At 38.9% G+C, this 16,808-nt stretch overlaps 1 protein-coding gene across 1 annotated transcript in view; it reads left to right on the plus strand.

The window, feature by feature from the left end:
• LOC145997029 (RYamide receptor-like) overlaps positions 1-16,808 on the plus strand; it is a 435,120-nt gene that overhangs the window by 176,215 nt on the left and 242,097 nt on the right. The gene's annotated exons all lie outside the window — the stretch shown is intronic.

Here is a 16,808-nt window from a genome sequence, read left to right on the forward strand (position 1 = left end):
GTTACTGTTCAACAAAGCAACTGCCAGTATCTTTGCTGTTCAACACTGCAACTGCAAATATCGTTACTGTTCAACAAAGCAACTGCAAGTATCGTTACTTTTCAACAAAGCAACTGCAAGTATAGTTACGTTTCAACAAAGCAACTCCAAGTATCGTTATGTTTCAACAAAGCAACTGCAATAATCGTTACTCTTCAACAAAGCAACTGCAAGTATCGTTATTTTTGAACAAAGCAACTGCAAGTATCGTTACTTTTCAACAAAGCAACTGCAAGTATCGTTAGTGTTCAACAAAGCAACTGCAAGTATCGTTACTGTTCAACAAAGCAACTGCAAGTATCGTTACTGTTCAATAAAGCAACTGCAAGTATCGTTAGTGTTCAACAAAGCAACTGCAAGTATCGTTACTGTTTAACAAAGCAACTGCAAGTATCGTTACTGTTCAACAAAGCAACTGCAACTATCGTTACTGTTCAACCAATCAACTGCAAGTATCGTTACTTTTCAACAAAGAAACTGCAAGTGTCGTTACTGTTCAACAAAGCAACTGCAAGTATCGTTACTTTTCAACAAAGCAACTGAAATAATCGTTACTTTTCAACAAAGCAACTGCAAGTATAGTTACTTTTCAACAAAGCAACTTCAAGTATCGTTACTGTTCAACAAAGCAACTGCAAGTATCGTTACTGTTCAACAAAGCAACTGCAAGTATCGTTACTGTTCAATAAAGCAACTACAAGTATCGTTAGTGTTCAACAAAGCAACTGCAAGTATCGTTACTGTTCAACAAAGCAACTGCAACTATCGTTACTGTTCAACAAACCAACTGCAAGTATCGTTACTGTTCAACAAAGCAACTGCAAGTATCGTTACTGTTCAACAAAGCAACTGCAAGTATCGTTACTTTTCAACAAAGCAACTGCAAGTGTCGTTACTGTTCAACAAAGCAACTGCAAGTATCGTTATTTTTCAACAAAGCAACTGCAATAATCGTTACTTTTCAACAAAGCAATTGCAAGTATAGTTACTTTTCAACAAAGCAACTGCAAGTATCGTTACTATTCAACAAAGCAACTGCAAGTATCGTTACTGTTCAACAAAACAACTGCAAATATCGTTACTTTTCAACAAAGCAACTGCAATAATCGTTACTTTTCAACAAAGCAACTGCAAGTATAGTTACTTTTCAACAAAGCAACTGCAAGTAACGTTACTGTTCAACAAAGCAACTGCAACTATGGTTACTGTTCAACAAAACAACTGCAAATATCGTTACTTTTCAACAAACAACTGCAAGTATAGTTACTTTTCAACAAAGCAACTGCAAGTAACGTTACTGTTCAACAAAGCAACTGCAAGTATCGTTACTGTTCAACAAAGCAACTGCAAGTATCGTTACTGTTCAACAAAGCAACTGCAAGTATCATTACTGTTCAACAAAGCAACTGCAAGTATCGTTACTGTTCAGCAAAGCAACTGCAAGTATCGTTACTGTTCAACAAAGCAACTGCAAGTATCGTTACTTTTCAACAAAGCAACTGCAAGTTTCGTTACTCTTCAACAAAGCAACTGCAAGTATAGTTACGTTTCAACAAAGCAGTTCTAAGTTTCATTACATTTCAACAAAGCAAGTGCCATCATAGTTACGTTTCAACAAAGCAATTCTAACTATCCTTACTTTTCAACAAAGCAACCTTAAGTATCGTTAGTTTTCAACATAGCAACTGCAAGTATAGTTACGTTTCAACAAAGCAACTGCAAGTATCGTTACTTTTCAACAAAGTAATTGCAAGTACCGTTACTGTTCAACAAAGCAACTGCAATTATCGTTACTGTTCAACAAAGCAACTGCAAGTATCGTTACTGTTCAACAAAGCAACTGCAAGTATCGTTACTGTTCAACAAAGCAACTGCAAGTATCGTTACTGTTCAACAAAACAACTGCAAGTATCGTTACTTTTCAACAAAGTAACTGCAAGTATCGTTACTGTTCAACAAAGCAAATGCAAGTATCGTTACTGTTCAACAAAGCAACTGCAAGTATTGTTACTGTTCAACAAAGCAACTGCCAGTATCTTTGCTGTTCAACACTGCAACTGCAAGTATCGTTACTGTTCAACAAAGCAACTGCAAGTATCGTTACTTTTCAACAAAGCAACTGCAAGTATCATTACTGTTCAACAAAGCAACTCCAAGTATCGTTATGTTTCAACAAAGCAACTGCAATAATCGTTACTCTTCAACAAAGCAACTGCAAGTATCGTTATTTTTGAACAAAGCAACTGCAAGTATCGTTACTTTTCAACAATGCAACTGCAAGTATCGTTAGTGTTCAACAAAGCAACTGCAAGTATCGTTACTGTTCAACAAAGCAACTGCAAGTATCGTTACTGTTCAATAAAGCAACTGCAAGTATCGTTAGTGTTCAACAAAGCAACTGCAAGTATCGTTACTGTTTAACAAAGCAACTGCAAGTATCGTTACTGTTCAACAAAGCAACTGCAAGTATCGTTACTGTTCAACAAATCAACTGCAAGTATCGTTACTTTTCAACAATGAAACTGCAAGTGTCGTTACTGTTCAACAAAGCAACTGCAAGTATCGTTACTTTTCAACAAAGCAACTGCAATAATCGTTACTTTTCAACAAAGCAACTGCAAGTATAGTTACTTTTCAACAAAGCAACTTCAAGTATCGTTACTGTTCAACAAAGCAACTGCAAGTATCGTTACTGTTCAACAAAGCAACTGCAAGTATCGTTACTGTTCAATAAAGCAACTACAAGTATCGTTAGTGTTCAACAAAGCAACTGCAAGTATCGTTACTGTTCAACAAAGCAACTGCAACTATCGTTACTGTTCAACAAAGCAACTGCAAGTATCGTTACTGTTCAACAAATCAACTGCAAGTATCGTTATTTTTCAACAAAGCAACTGCAAGTATCGTTACTTTTCAACAAAGCAACTGCAAGTGTCGTTACTGTTCAACAAAGCAACTGCAAGTATCGTTATTTTTCAACAAAGCAACTGCAATAATCGTTACTTTTCAACAAAGCAACTGCAAGTATAGTTACTTTTCAACAAAGCAACTGCAAGTATCGTTACTGTTCAACAAAGCAACTGCAAGTATCGTTACTGTTCAACAAAACAACTGCAAATATCGTTACTTTTCAACAAAGCAACTGCAATAATCGTTACTTTTCAACAAGGCAACTGCAAGTATAGTTACTTTTCAACAAAGCAACTGCAAGTAACGTTACTGTTCAACAAAGCAACTGCAAGTATGGTTACTGTTCAACAAAACAACTGCAAATATCGTTACTTTTCAACAAAGCAACTGCAAGTATAGTTACTTTTCAACAAAGCAACTGCAAGTAACGTTACTGTTCAACAAAGCAACTGCAAGTATCGTTACTTTTCAACAAAGCAACTGCAAGCATCGTCAAATATTTAAAACATTGGTAAAAATAAGGATTTTCATTATCGGCTAATCACATTTTTCGTGTACAAATCTCATCACTTTGGATAAATTCATAAATATTAGTGAACATGAATGTATAGTATCTGTATATTTTCTTTCATCGAGCAGCGAAAACAAACAGTCAGAAACCACACAGAAGAAGACTTTCTTTCCACTTTCGCTCTGATTGGCTGTTCCACAGAATGTAGCAGATATAGCCAGTTGCAATTAGGTCACGGTCTAGTCGTCAGAAAGCAGCCAGCCCTGTATTTTGAACCAGGTAGCCAGTCCAACGCGAACTAGGGCATTCCTACTGGAATTCCAGTTCCGTGTGATTCGGCCTTAAGGACAGCCCCGATAAACCTACCTCTGTAACCCTTTTCTTGTTGCTAGATGCATGGGGTTAGCTTGTCGACGTCCCGTGTTACTGCCAGTGACTGCCTTGGAATGGGGAGATATTACATAAATTGATTTAAAAAAGTTGTTCCCTCTATGAGGATCTGAAATTCCAATGCACGCCCAGTGTTGCGGAGTCAATATTAAAAATGAAAGTTTCCGAGAACCACAATTAATAGGAAAACCAACTTCGGGCCTAATATTACTTCCACCGGGATTGAAGTGAAACCGCCGCGAAATATGCCCAACAAAGGAAAGTTCATATAAAATTCGCCTTTGGGCGATTCCCACATGGCATTGCAATTTTTATTTCAGCCAAAGTTCAAACATTCTCTGGAAACAGCGTGGGAAATGCAGCCGATTGTGTTAATTGTTTATTGACTGGAATTTCCAGTAAAGAGTATTAATTATGGATTGAAATGTGATTCATTAATTGAATTTGAAAACCTGGGTGGGTTGCACACTCCTGCTTATATGTGCCGATGTCTTCGTTCAAGGTGTACTGTTCCAGTGATTCTATAGTTTGTGAGTTCTAACTGTTTCTATAGTGGGGGAGGTGTTACGTTTTTAATTAGGGCTGAGCCGATACCGATACTTGTATAATTCCAATTTAAAATAACAAAGGCTATCATATATATGTATATATATATATATATATATATATATATATATATATATATCACGCAACAATATACAGGGTGATTGGTAATTCGACCTATTCCTGGAAAGGGGTAATACTAGAGCACATTTGCAACAAATTTGACCCTATGCACCGGGGGTCGGAAATCAATGGGTTTCGAGTTATTGCAGTTTGTAGATTTTCGTGACATTTTTCCGACTTGCGACCAAAAAACTACTAATTGTGAAAAAACTACTACACCCTGGACACTTAATCGACACGTTGCTAACAGCTGACGAATGAGTGACTACTGGGGAAAAAATTCATGCCCAAAATTCCCATACCCACAGAAAGAAATAGTCATTGGTGCACACGTCATGAAGAAATTCGGAAATTATTGTTTAAATCGAAGAGGATTGCTCAAACAATTGGTAACACACTTAGCGTAAAAATTACGGAAAAGACTTCCTCGTTTCATAAGCTCTCCAAAAATATACAAATGTTTTCAACTGGCACACGGGTTGGGGAAAAAATCTGAATAAAAAGCGGAGAAGGCGCGTTGTAGACCTCTGTGTAAAGTGAAAAGAAGTTGTCGCTTGTGAGAAATAAAGGGACGAAAATGAGTGAAATAATAATGTTATTTACCATTCTCATGATTCCAGGTTGTCAGAATTAACTGTTACAAAAACTACAAATCCTGTTAAAATTGCCTCCCCCTGTTACGTATGCAAGCATGTAGCCAGCGGCGTACTTCAGACACAGTCACTCGCGTTGACACTCTGTCTCTTATGTCTCAATTCTCTCTCTCTCTCTCAACTCTTCTTGGGAATCCACTGGTGTACTGTAGACTAACTCTTACACGTGACCCCAAACGTAAAAGTCGCATGCTATTAAGGAGGGAGATCCTGTCAGAAGGATGGATTTTTTTCGATTTTTACTACATACCGACACTGAAGACCCCCATCACCTGACAAGAATTCTGTGGACGGACGAATCCAAATTCGACCGCGATGATATTACGAATTTTCATAATGCGCATGTTTGGGTCCCTAACGGTCATAACCCAAAAAAAAATCTAAAGAAAAGGCTGACCAGAGAAAATTCTCACTAAATGGGAATCATTCACAATCATGTGATCGGGCTATTCTTTCTGCCACAAAATTTAAACGGCATTACCAACGAAAACTTCCTAAGGGAAAAATTGACGACGCTGCTGGAGGATGTGCCTCTCGCCACAAGATGGGGTATGATTTACCAACATGATATCCGCCCAGCCCAATATTTCCGGGGTGTGCGACAGTGACTGGACGACAATTATCCCATGCAATGGATTGGTCGAGGCGGCCCGAAACCCTGGCCGGCGAGGAGTCCGGATTTGACGCCATGCGACTTTTACGTTTGGGGTCACGTGTAAGAGTTACTCTACAGTACACCAGTGGATTCCCAAGAAGAGTTGAGAGAGAGAGAGAATTGAGACATAAGAGACAGAGTGTCAACGCGAGTGACTGTGTCTGAAGTACGCCGCAGGCTGCATGCTTGCATACGTAACAGGGGGAGGCAATTTTAACAGGATTTGTAGTTTTTGTAACAGTTAATTCTGACAACCTGGAATCATGAGAATGGTAAATAACATTATTATTTCACTCATTTTCGTCCCTTCATTTCTCACAAGCGACAACTTCTTTCACTTTACACCTCTTCAACCTCCTCTAAATCTTCCCAATCTAACATGAAATCATCGGTGAACACAGAATAATTTGCGATATATCAGCCCCGGACACGACATCTAAAACTAACAGTAAAGCTTTAATGTAAAACCAAATTCGTCTCTTTTTTGTCCTTTAACAAAGAGAATAAAAATTTGTAAACGAAATGTAAGGAGAGAATGATAACTAACTAACCAGTCTCTTGCTTCTGTATCAGGCGATTGACTTCAGTACAGTGATATTCCGACGTGACTTTGCTTTCGACATATATACTTTCGGCAAATGATTTCTAAAAAAAAGTCATTGCATAGTTCTATCCATTGGCAGGGCCGGATTAAGACGAAATTGGGCCTGATGCTGCATCCTGTTGATGCTGGATCCACAGTACACGTATTCCAAGCGGTTTCTTCGTTCTTTTCGCTGTTGGCTATCGCCTTTCCTCGTCGTTCCATCACTTCAAACAAATATCTCCCCACTCGTTGTACTATCTTATTTGGCAGTAGAGGGTGACCAGAGCGACAGAGAAGGTAAGAAGGTCAATGACTTTGAAGGGGGGGGGGAGTTTATGCACGAACATTTTATTCTGGAACGGTAAGTCCTCAAGGACTTTTACCCGAACAAACACCCCAGGCTACGGGTGGTAGTTTGAAACGTCCAAGGGCTAAGAAAAAGGTTTTCTGACGAACATTTTAGGGAGTATGTGGAGCAATTTGATATAGAGTGTTACGTAGAAACGTGGGGAATTCTCAAAAATCACACGTAGAAGGGCCAGTAGACGCGATACCCGGGGGGGGGGAGGGGTTCAAACAAAAATGGAAAAAGTTTATAAAAGAGCTATGTATCGATAATGAGGGAATTCTGGGGATCCATTTTGCAGCGGGGTCGCTGAGCTTAATCGTGCTGGCAGTTTACAGACAACTCCCAGGATCCAAGTTCTATTCAGAGCAATATTATGACAATCTATGGTAACTATTCAAAAACTGACCGAAGAAAATCCTGGGCCCAATATCTTGGTGACTGGTGACCTAAACGCCCGAATAGAGGATGTATCCTGGACGAATGGGGGGGCAAGGCGGTGACCAAACGACTCACGAAGGCATGTACTTAAGACAAACTAGACAAAGCAGGGATAAAATAGTAAACGCGGGAAGGAGGCAGCTGCTGGAACTATGCGGTTTGCATAAGCTCCAAATATTAAATGTGTAATTTTTGCAGACAACCCGGGGCACTTCAGATACGTGGGGGCGGGGGCAAGTAGTACTACTGATTATGCTATTGGCTCTCTCGAATTATTACAAAGAATTAAGGGTTTTGACGTCCAGGGGCAAACGAAATCGCATCATATGCCATTTGAAATCGACATTCAGTGGGATATTCATAGTAACGTATATAAGTCAAATCTCGCGTTAGAGTCGGAGAAAATATTACGCAAATACGTGTGGACTAAAGAGGGAAGGAACAATACAAGATAATTATGACTGATTGCGTGACAAAAATGTTGCAAGTGCGCTTTAAAATAGCCATCGAGGAAATAATATACAGGAAGCAGTGGGATTAGGATATCGTATTTTCGGACGGCATATGCTAAAAGGAGGGGGAAGGGGGGGCAAACCTGGGAGGATGGTACAACGAGAGATGCAGAATAATAAAGAAAAGGTTGGACCAAGCTTTGAAACTTTACAGAAACACAAATAGCGAAGAGGGCAGAAATAACTACCTTATGGTCAGAAGAGCGTATAGTAACATCTTAGAGGAAGAAAGAGAAAAATGGCAAGTTGAAAAATACGAAGAAATTAAAAAGGCAATCTCGGAGAGGAATATTTTGGCATTATGGGGAGTTCTACGCAAACTGAGGGGTCAGAAAAAACAGCTGGGTACATATTGAACCACATATTCGGGAATCTCACTGTCGTTCTTTACTTGCCGGGTAAGGGACACATTTCAGACAGAAATTGCATGGGAACGTTACTTCCTAGGGGACTACGTACAGATATTTGATGAGGATATACGAGTAGATGAGCTAAGAATGGCGATTGGGAAATTGAAAAAGGGGAAAGCGGCTGGGCTGGATTGTATCGGAACGGACTTTTTTAAAACAATAGGGGAAGACATGAATATGTTAGAAAATAATCGTAGACTACTAGACGAGATTTTCAAAGAGGAATACTTTCCGAAGGATTGGACTACATCAATAATTTGTCCTATATATAAAGGCAAGGGGGATAGGAGCGACGCGGCAATTTTAGGGGTATTTCTTTGCTTACAATATGGAGCAAAATACAATACGCACATTTTAAATCGTAGAATACAAAAGTAATCAGAAATATTTGATAAAATGTCCCCTTTACAAGATTGATTTAGGAAAGGGTATAGCACCCTAGATAATATATTCATACTGCACACATTAGTACTTGGGCGAATAAAAGAAAAACGAAAAAAGTTGTACGCGTGCTTCATCGATTACGAGAAGGCGTTTGATAAAGTTTACAGGGGTATTTTGTGGGGGAAACTGCAAGAAAAGGGAATGTCGGCGCGCATGATAAGGGCGCTACAAACCATATATGAAAAGATACAATTTTGTGCGAGATGCGATGGCCACAGAGTATCATCAGTACAACCCTCACATACTGGGTTAAAACAAGGATGTATTCTGTCGCCAATTTTATTATCTCTCTTCATAGATTGGGTGGCGAACGAAATACCATGGGAGCAGGGCTCAACCCCATCTTTAGGGGAGCTAGAGATACCTGTACTCTTGTATGCGGACGATATAGTCATCATGTCCGAGACAGTAGAGAGGCTACAAAGGTGGCTAAATAGCATATACGAGGGGCGCCGAAAATACAAAATGACAGTTAACATTAAAAAAAAACTAAAATTATGGCTTTCAAAAATGGGTATACTTTCAGCAAACAAGAAAAATGGAATTACGGGTGGGGGGGGGGAAGTAATTGAACCTTTGAAGCGTTTCACATACCTAGGACTAACATTCTCTATGACTGGAAGTTGGACGCAACATATACAGACAAGAAAAAGCAAAGCTCGCAATAGACCAAGTAATACGTACAATAAGAAAAGTACCTCATGCCTTTCTCAGTGATTCAGAGTTTGTACAAGTCAATAGTAACAGGAACCATGAACTATGGGGTTTAATTGTGGGGAGCAAAGGGGAGGGAGCACAGTTGCAAGCATTCAAACAGAATTTCATAAAAAAGTTATGTGTGTAAGTAGAAGCACTGCCAATTGTGGGGTACTTAAAGAATTAGGACTAAACAGGGAGACAGTACAAGCTCGGATGAGAGCTTTAAAGTATTGGCTTCAGCTAGCAAGGGACGGTCAGACACTGAACGGTCATTGTCTGATAATGCAAGTAAGAGAAGAAAATACACGGAATTGTGGAGGGATATATATAAAAAAAACATGTTCCAGAAAGTACCTGGCATCATCATCTGTAGTTCGAAGAACATTATTCCCCTGCCGCGTCCCTTCTCGAAACATACCTTTTGAAACCCAGTTATCCAGATCGGGACAAACAAATCTAAAGTTGGAAAGTAAAAGGGGGTTTAGCCCAGGTATTTTGAATTTCCAGGAATATGCTATGCACTATGTCCGAGACACGTCCACCACGTGGGAGATGACTGTTTTCACTGCGAGAGGTTTCTAAGGAGAGAAATGTCCACAATACACCAGGTGCCTCGTTGGCACCGGGACCTTATTGGGATTATTGTTACACGACACCGCATCTGTGGGAACAAAGCCTGGTAGACTTCGAAGGAACTCCTTTGGGGATAATTTTAAGTTACCCTTAATTTGCAAGATACTTGACCGCGACTCTTATCTGCGTATGGATTCTTTGTCACGTACTTGCCGTTCACGGAACTTGAGTCCACTAACAAATGCACAAATACGTCTTTTTCAGTTTCTTTCGAAGCCAAAGGTAAGTTGGAAAAGGTGTATGAACCTTTGAAAGGGAACACGATTTGGCCACGATTCTAGAGACTCAAAGACAATGGTATCGGCTAGTATCACTGCAAAAATATCAACCAATACTCTCAGATAGCGATACATCGGTATTGGTATCGGCTCAACCCTATTTGTAATCTAATGGTGATAACTGCACTTAACTGTTTAATACATACCTGGTCAACTCACCGTATTTGTGTGAGAGCTCTATCGCATGCACAGCGAGCAGCGGTACTGTAGAGTTGTTAAAATGGCAGAAAGAAGGGAGTGGACGAGGCGGGAGGCTTCGTCGGTCACGTTTTTGGAGTTACTTTGCTGAAATTCCGAAAGATTTGGACTTAATGTAGACAGCAAAGAGCAGTTCTGTCGTCTTGTTTTAAATTTTTCATCCCTATCCTTCGAACAGTAAGTCCATAATCACTGATATCCAAACACACACAACCTTATACTTTCGTTTCTTTTAAATTTGTATAACACTCAAACTTTATTTATTTTATTGCTACTATATAACACTATATATACTTAAAAAAATCATCTTATCTTCCTTAGATGTATTATTTGTATATTTTTACTATATAGGGCATCAAGCCATTATTTGTATTAATATTGTTCTAAATGAAATGTTGTATGGCTTAATTGTAACCCTATTGAGATACTTGATTGATTGATTTGCTTTATTTTACTTCGCTTTTTGTGCCACTTTTGGCTAATTTGCGAAGATGGGGATGAGTAATGATCTGATGAAATTGATGAATGAACCCTCACAGACATCCATGCCCAGTCCAGGATTCGAACCCGGGACCCCTGGCGTCGTAGCCTATTGAGAAATTAATAATACATAAATACATAAAAGTAATTAAGTCAGAAATGCCTTTTTTGGAAAAGTGTTCGAGTTCCAGTTATTTCGTTCAAACGTAACAAAATTAAATTTACTTGTTTGAAATTGTAACAAAATTGAAGCTATTGTCTTCAGAAGTAAAAAAAAAATGCAATTGCCCTGCTGTAGAAATATAATCAAGTTGCAGTTGCTTTGTTGAATAGTAACAGTTTTACATTTAAAGTCACACATCTTGAAGGTACATTCTGTAATAACAAACCGAACCTTTGCCTTCATCTGCAGCTTGTTACTCTAACCTCTAGGGCAACGAGATATTCACTTTTAAAAACTGTTCAGGGACTGTGGTGTGCTTGAGCTGGCTAACTTATTTTCCGGCATGGCGACGATGAGGATGAGTAATGATATGGTGAAATTGATGAAGGGACACTCATAAACAAGGAACGGATTTATACGTAGTAAAAATGTGCTGAATATGTAAATACATATTTAGTCATTTTCACAAAAATATGAAGTTGAATATGGACTTAAAATTGTAAAAAAAAGAGACCTTTTTAATAATAGAAGACGCTACACGAGCTACATAAAATACAGTACACTTGCATTTACATTGATTGTAAAACAACATAAACTGTGTTTTCTTTTTCTGTTTTCCAAACGATGATTAACAAACTTTTGTTGTAGTGTGGAGCCGATTCTTGAGCAATCATTGTCTATTGTTGACGACAATTGTAAATAAACAGGAATTTCAAGTGTTTTACAATAGGAAAAGCAAACAGTTTGGAGGTGTAAATTAAAAACCGGGAATTCCTTGACTTCCGGGAATTATTATACGTGAATTCTGCGTGAATTTTTCTCCGTAGACGTGAAATATTGCAACTTTTATTAATCGCAATTCCATTGAATTCATACATATTTATTAATGCCCAGAAACAAGTTTTTCGCAGGAAAAGAAAAGAGAAAGCTGCGTGAAAAATAGAACAGAATTCTCTCAATTCATTTAATTTGTTAGTGTCTTTTGCAGAACAATTTATCTAACCGACTGAAAATTATTGCAGACTTAAGATATCTTGAATTTGATTTGGTAAATTTGAGTTTGAAATTCTTATACAATTATTATTATTATTATTTTAAAAAAAATTAAATTAGTTTATCCCGTAACACTTCTGCTTTTGTAAATTTAATTCGAATCTGAGTATGTGAAATGACAAATGTAAACTTTGCACCGTAAATTATATATTTTCAATGTATATGTTTGTGCCCTAGAATTTTAGGAAAGTTCGCCTTGAAAACCGGGAATTATACTTGAACTTTATCATGGTCCTAGAGTGGCCAGCCTGTTAACGTCGCTTCGAACTTTCTCAGTTATACTCAAGTTATTCACCCAACTCTGTCTGTCACACGGGAACATGTAGTTATTTTTCAAATATATGTTGAGAAATGTTCTGAAATATGGAAATAATATGTGAAAATAACTAAAATATGAACAAAAACCTTAAACATGTAAAAATATGGAAAATAAAAACTGTATTTCTCGTGTCTATATGCCATGATGCGCAAAGATAATACAAAATATAACTTATATCAGCTTCATACGTAAATATGTATTTACATATAAATCGGTCCCCTGCTCATAATGTCGTGGTCGGGATTCGAACCCGGACCCCTGCATAGTGGAAATGGCAGTAGAACATTACTAATTTTCTTTGTTTTTGGTGTGTAGGTGTTCACAAAAGTTGTAAAGAAGTGCACGTGTGTGCACACGTGTTAACAAAGGTTGAAAAGAAGTTCGATGTGTTTGACATGTAGTGAATAGAAGTGGAGGGTGAAAAAATTACGTTCTTTTGTTATAAACAAAGAGATGGAAGGTTGAAAGTAAATGATAATAATCTTTTTGTATATTTATATGAAAGTATAATTAGATCCCAAATATATGAGATTATGAAAGAATTTTTAATACCGTCAAATCTCAGTTATGCGTTTTATGAGGGATAGAAGTGAAAAAAACTTATAACTGAGGAAAAGCTGCCATGTTTACGTGGTTTCGGGCTCAGATCTCCACTTCAATTTCTCCTCATCTTGACATTTGAGGGGGGAGGGTTGCCTCCAAGAACAGTTTTTTAGCTGAGAAACAAAAACACGTATTTCTTCCTTTGGGCCCCTCTATACACCTGCAAAGTTTCATGGAAATCGGAGGGGGACACAGGAGTCAGATCCCCACTTCAATTTGTCCTTATCTTGACATTTGATGCGGGGGTTGGCCCCTAAAACAGTTTTTTAGCGGAAACAAGAAAAAAACACGTATTTCTTCCTTTGGGCCCCTCTATACACCTGCCACATGGAAATCGAAGGGGGACACAGGAGTCAGATCCCCACTTCAATTTGTCCTTATCTTGACATTTGATGCGGGGGTTGGCCCCTAAAACAGTTTTTTTTTAGCGGAAACAAGAAAGAAACACGTATTTCTTCCTTTGGGCCCCTCTATACACCTGCCACATGGAAATCGGAGGGGGACACAGGAGTCAGATCCCCACTTCAATTTGTCCTTATCTTGACATTTGACAGGGGGTTTGCCCCCTAAAACAGTTTTTTAGCGGAAACAAAAAAAACACGTATTTCTTCCTTTGGGCCCCTCTATACACCTTCCAAGTTTCATGGAAATCGGAGGGGGACACTTATATAATCTCCCTCGTGAGTAAATAGGTTCAGATTTTGTAACGCGAAACACGAGTCGATACAAAAGAAAATCTAATGAAAATATTTTTTAAAGCGAAAGGGAACTTTAATGAGAATGTATTTCTAACGCGAAAGGGAAGCCTCGGTATTGTTACCGAGTGAAGAGGTTGGTTTCAAGGAGGTCGGTGTAATTGTTTCTTCACTCCAGCAACACAATACGGTACATAACTGCTAATGGTGAACTTTTGATGCGTCAAAATACATACAGGAAGGGCATTTTTATCAGCTGCTATTCTACGTGATGTACTTGAAATGCATCAAGTAAGAAATCAGACACGATCCTTTCAAATAATCTAACATTTTATAGTGTATAAATTGATACACTAAAAGTTCATCAACCCTGGTTTGAAGCATTTTCGGGTTCAGTGTGGGGTTCACATCCTCTCGCACCTCCCCCCAAAGGTTCCATTCGCACACTAATATAAGAGAACACGTATTCTATTCCCTTTGTTTTCTTCGTTACGGCCCACTTTGATGGCTCTCTCTCGTTTACACCACAAGAGCGTTTGATCTCCGTTGGGTGCCATTTCCAATTTTACTTTGCAATTTTCCTTGCTTCATGCAAATATCAATACGAGGATACGTCCACACTCGAGAGCTTAGTGATATCTATCAGTCCTACAAGTTACATATCATCTGGGCTTTTATCCTTGGATACGTCAACACGCAACACTCGCCGATGGTGTTGAGAAGACTTCAATACGAATTTTTCAAACAGAGTGGTATAAAAACGAGGATTGTATGAAAGGGAATAAAAGGAGCTTCCTCATTGTTGGCAGGATGTACGTACCAAAAGGCAACAAAGGGAGTAAGTATATTGCAAAAAATTGTGGAAGTAAGTTTCAAAAGGCATTGGCTCTCCTCTATTGCTCCTGTAATCCTTGCAGTGTTATTGGTTTCCCCTCCTGCCGAGTTGTTAATAACGGTAGCACCCTTGTTCGGTGATACAATGGAAATTCCAATTTTTTTACAATAGACAAGCAAGGTAGGTGTACACAACCTCTACATCGATCCTGGGCAACTTGCTGTAATTGTGGAGGAGCGCTCGTGTGTGCACGTGTGTGGACTGAGACAGGGCAGCGGGAATGTAGCGTTGTACGAGGTGGCGAAAAGAAAATATAAAGTTTTCCATAAAAATTACTTGTTTCCATCATAAATTCTCCAAAAATTTCCCTACATCCTGGAAGTTTTTTTTAAAATCATGTAGCAACACTGCAATAACTGCACCCATAAATGTGAAAATCCATGGCCGGGAATTTCTACATTTTATTTCACAAGGCAGTCGTTCAGTGCTTGCGTCACAGCTTCTTTAGGTTGTCAGCGAGTCTATACTCTATCCATGAAATGTCTGAAGAAAAGTCGAACATATGGATGGAGAAAGGCAGTGGACGGAGCGAAGTAGTAAAGCTGCTAACTGGGCTCGATTTCCCCCTCCGCGCAATCCAGTTTCCTCGCACTTGTTAATTGGTGGAGCCATGTAGAGTCTCTACTTGCGCACATACTTGTTTTCGTTCGCTCGCTCCAAAGATCCCCAGGATAGAGTATAGTCTGGTGCCGTGTAGGTTCAAAGCAATTGCTATTCACCATCCAATCATCCTCATCGTCACTGTTATATCAACTCTAGAATTATGAGACGTAAAGTAAAAGACAAGACCAGAAGAATACTTCAGTATATGCGCATTTTGAAAAAAATGGCGCCCGAACAGGGACTCAAACATATGGGAAAAGTGAGAAATTCTATATTTGTCGCAGCGGATTATTAAAAGCAAAAGTGACATGAAAGAAATATAATATTTCTTGTTTCTTCCGTTGCCCCTGACAATCCTTCGGCTCTTTTCGGTGCGGTTTTCTTTCATCTGTTACCGGTGGCTGCTTCAATTTCTTCATGCCGAATGCGGAAAATTGAATTTCTCCAGAATTCTTTATACCTTCTGAAGGAAACTTCTTAGAGGCTGTATTTGACGATATTTCATTTGACTTATAAACTACTACTTTACAAAGCAAACAAGGTTTGATATTACAATCACAGGGTGTTCCAAAGTACTATTCACAAATATTTTGTTCATTGCCGTATTATTTCCGGTTATAATTAATATTTTCTTTTGGAACTAGGGTTCCTACGAAGATGGCGTTTTAAGAAATTGAGATAATAACGACACTTAGATTCTTCAAGACGAGACTGGTGGTCCGGTTCGAGACTTTGGTATCTACGTGATTATTTTACAGATATGACAATTGTGTTTGTACAGTCATGGACACTTCTGATGATCCGATTGATATTCGATTGGATCGTTAAAACCCAGAAGTGTCTGTGAATGTACCATCATGTATTGCATCGTCATCCCCATCGTCATGATTAACCCAAGAGCTAGAAAAGCCACATAAAATAACCGAAAAGCCACTGGCTGGCTGACTGAGATTTGGATGGGCCACATTGTTTTTACGGACCTAAACAATAATTTCAAGTTTAAATATTGGAGATAAACAAATTATCTAAATTTCAATGTTGCATTGCGAAAGTGTTGAACTTCAGGTTCAGACTTCTATGATCCAGTGGCTATTAGATTCTGGTATCTACTAGATGTAGTAAAGTAGAAACAAGACATCCTAGATTCGAACTTTCTGAGGTTTCTGACCCTATTACTTATTATCTATTGTGACGAAATTTGACTATTGCATTTTGACAGGGTGAGCCGACCTGATTTCAGGTAGTGCATAGTCCCCTTTGCCCCATCCTTGGAGCCGCCCCCGGTTACGGTGAACTCGGCTAGTTCTTCCTTGTTGAACGCCATCCACTTTTATCTTCACTTTTTTTCCATCGCGTGTAATCCACCATGAAATCTCCTCCTTCCACGCCACGACCGTTCACAACGGTGTCAAATTGAATTTTCTCACGACCGGATAGCGGCGGCAATTTCCTCAATGTTCAGCTTAGCCCGAAAGCGTTCGCAAGAGTTTCGGTGACGTATGCCTTCGAGGTGAAATTTCGGCCGTTCCCTCTGAATTTTCCGAGGTCGCTTCGGCAATAGTTCGCAACAAGTTGCAGGCAGAGCTGAGTATTTTGGCTAACTTCCAGGAGCTAAAAAGGAAGGCG

Source organism: Lepisma saccharinum, chromosome 13 (assembly GCF_977018435.1).
Source record: "Lepisma saccharinum chromosome 13, izLepSacc3.1, whole genome shotgun sequence".
Lineage (NCBI taxonomy): Eukaryota > Metazoa > Arthropoda > Insecta > Zygentoma > Lepismatidae > Lepisma > Lepisma saccharinum.